Source organism: Vulpes vulpes, chromosome 8, assembly GCF_048418805.1.
Source record: "Vulpes vulpes isolate BD-2025 chromosome 8, VulVul3, whole genome shotgun sequence".
Lineage (NCBI taxonomy): Eukaryota > Metazoa > Chordata > Mammalia > Carnivora > Canidae > Vulpes > Vulpes vulpes.
In genome coordinates this window covers 111,916,068-111,919,405 of record NC_132787.1, presented here as the reverse complement: position 1 = coordinate 111,919,405, position 3,338 = coordinate 111,916,068, and the positions used below count along the sequence as shown (strand labels likewise).

General features: G+C 40.5%; 1 pseudogene; it reads right to left on the bottom strand.

Moving 5' to 3' along the window:
• Positions 1-2,202: 2,202 nt before the first annotated feature.
• Positions 2,203-3,133, bottom strand: LOC140593752 (vomeronasal type-1 receptor 1-like; annotated as a pseudogene).
• Between the last annotated feature and the right edge of the window lie 205 nt (positions 3,134-3,338).

Below are 3,338 nucleotides of genomic sequence, written 5' to 3'. Positions count from 1 at the left end.
ATAAATAAAATCTTTAACAAAACAACAACAAACCACGGAAGATTGAAAATAGCCAAAGCAGTGTTGAAACAAAACCAAAGCTGGAGTTCCAGATTTCAAGTTATATCACCGAGCTCTAGCGATCCAAAGAGTATGGTGCGGGCACAAGAAAGAGAGCCTTGGGAAATGGGGGATGGGGATGACGGAGGGCACCTGTGACGAGTACCAGGCGTTGTAGCCAATGGTTGAATCACTATGTGGTACACTGAAACTATGTTATACTGTGTTAACAAACAAAAGCAAGCCTGCAAAAATATGGTCTACATCCTCTATCATTAGGAAGTTACCAATGAGAACAGCAGCGAGATAGTGCTACACACCATTTAGAGATGCTAAACTCCAAAAAAAGGATCCCAGTTGCTGGAGGGTTGTATATGACAGGAATGCTCCTTCATGCTGGGGATGTGCATACGGTTGCTTTGGAAGACAGTTTAGCAGTTTTTTCCAAGGCTAAATAAATCTCACCTGAGGGCCCAACATTCATAGTTCTAGTATTTAGACAATTGTTTTGAAAAAACTGTTTCCACTCAAAAACTAGCATGCGAGTATGCGCGGTAGCTCTATTCATCGTAGCTAAAACCTTAAAGAGATCAGGATGTCCTTCAGTACATGAACCCATAAGCAAACTGCGGTGCATCCAAGTGAAGGGTGCCAGGAAGGCCACACCAGCCTGCGAGAAGGGTGCACATGGGGCCGGCTGGGCCCGTGCACACAGTCCTGTATGAATCCATGCGTGTCCCCCGAGTGCCTTCACCGGTCAGGGCTGTGCTGGTCCCTGGAGCCGCCCGGGCAGAATGGGGCCAGGAGCACTCTTCCCAGGTGGGGCAGTGGAAAGAACAATACATAACCTCTGACACCCTCCACAACCCTTGACTGGGGTTGGGTTGGATTTGAAACAGTAAGTGACCAGGTAAACACTTCATTCTTCTTTTAGAGCCTCTATTAGAGGACCAAAGGGCAGAAAACCAATGCTTCAGCTCAAGTCTGGACTCACATGTGACCCTGGGCAAGTCCTGTCCACCCTGGGGGCCCGGGCAGATGGAGGAGAGGAAGAGAGCCAGTTATGTTTAAACTTAACTCTGACCCTGACCCCAAACCCCTAACCCCAGACTTTGACCCTAAGCCCAAACCTGAATCTATACCTTATTTCCTAACTACATACCAGAACCATCTGACCTGCATGATCCTACTACGCCATAAGCTGAGCATGCAGCCCTTTGTAATAAGCTGTAATTGTGACAAGCTGCCTTACTTTCTCTGGTGTGGGAGATACCTAGTTCTTGGGTATTGGCCTTTTTGCCCCCTTCTTTTTTTTTTAAGATTTTATGTTTACTTGAAACAGGGAGCACAAGTGGACAGAGTGGGAGGCAGAGGGAGAGGGAGAAGCAGGCTTTCCACTGAGCACACAGCCCCATGCAGGGCTCAGTCCCAGTACCCTGCGTTCATGACCTGAGCCGAAGGCAGATGCTTCACCAACTGAGTCACCCAGGTGCCCCTGCCCCATTCTTCTTTCAATCTTCAATTCAAACCTCAAGTCGTCTATATGTTCAACAGTTCTCAGGACAATAATATTTCTGGTGTTTTGAGATCTTGTATATTTCTTAGTGTTTCTTCTTCATCTTAAATGTAGGTAAAAAATTATTGCAAATTTGAACACATTTCTGAATTTATATGAGAATATTAATAATTCTACTTTTAAAATTAAATATGACATATTTCTGACACACAAAGTATAGAGCACAATTTAATAAGCACACACATTTCATCACTTTGCTTAGAGCTAAGGTTACCTTACACAAAAAAGTAACCACTACCCCTTTATAGGTTTATTGATTTCTATAATTGTATGATGTTTCCAATACTATAAAACATTCTACATTACATACCTGTTGCTATTTTATAAAGTTTAAAACTTATATACATGGTATCATAATCTAAACCTTACATTTAATCTTTAAAATGTTTTTTAAACATTTTAAACAATAATTTGTAAACATTTGAAAACAATAATTTAATTACAGTTCTTTGGATTGTTAACTCAGTTCAATGGGGACGATAAATGTAACTCATGTCATCGATAAGCATGTTAATCTATATTCATACAAATGACTCCTGTGGTGCAGAAGAATGCTAAAGAGTGTTCCTATGATCAATGAATTTTCTTTAAGAAGAGAAAAATCTTTTGGGGGGTTTCATGAAATTTATTCTGGAAATTCTATTTTCATTTTTAATTAGAAAGAAAGAACAGATAGTTGAGTAACATGATGAAAAAAAGTTATTAAATTTCTCCAGCTGCTGCTTTTTCTTACTTGTATAAACTAAATAAACAGTAAGAAAGGTGTTGGCCCAGTAAAAGAAAACAAAGCAGCTCACCAGTATGAGAATGACGTGAGTAGCCTTGTTTTCAGGAGAGCGTGAAGACTGGATGGTACTGCGAACATTCTGAGCTGCTCTGTGATGTCTGTAAAGGATATTCACCATGTAGATGCTACTACATGTCATCAGAGAGAGAAAGGACAAATCTCGAAGGAATACCGTACTTAGAAATATTGATGATATCTGGCCATCATGTGCACTGCTTTTACAATAAGCAATCTGATACCCAAGTCTATCATCGGTGATATTCCTGTTGGCCACAGTTCGTAAAAGGACCACAGAATAGATGGCCATGTTATCATCCAGAAGAAAAGTAAGGAGGGTTGAATGAATGCAGGGATTTTGTATTTGAGCCAGGCCCATTTATGACTGCTTGGAGTAATAGTCACTGCCTGAAATGTACTCTGGAGGGCGGTTGTGCACAGAGAAATGCTCCGGGTAACTCTCTGAATATAGAGCACTGTTTTACATTCAGTATCGCCATCTCCACTCTAATTCCAAAAGATGTAATTATATTTGGAATCCCTCTGAATATGAGCGTCGGAGCATTAGCCAAAGTTAAGTGGGCAAGAATCATATCTACAGGCTTCTTCTTATGAGGAAAAATTAAACGTGTACATATATAATGTACAAATAACAATAACAAAGAATTCCCCATGAAACCAATACAAGTTTGAAAGATAAAGAAAATCCCCCAAATTATGTCACTGGAAATCATTGTCTTTCAGTCTCTCTTAGATCTTCAAACCAAGTCCAGTACATCCTACAGACAAATAATTTGATTATGAATATAAATAGTAAAGGTAACTGAGACTGAGGGCTAAGCTATCAAGTTTCAGGGAGTCTTCCTGCAGAATTGGCAACTACGTAGCTATACGAGGGATCATCGAGGTTCTTAAAGAACAGAACTGTCAAGGAACAGA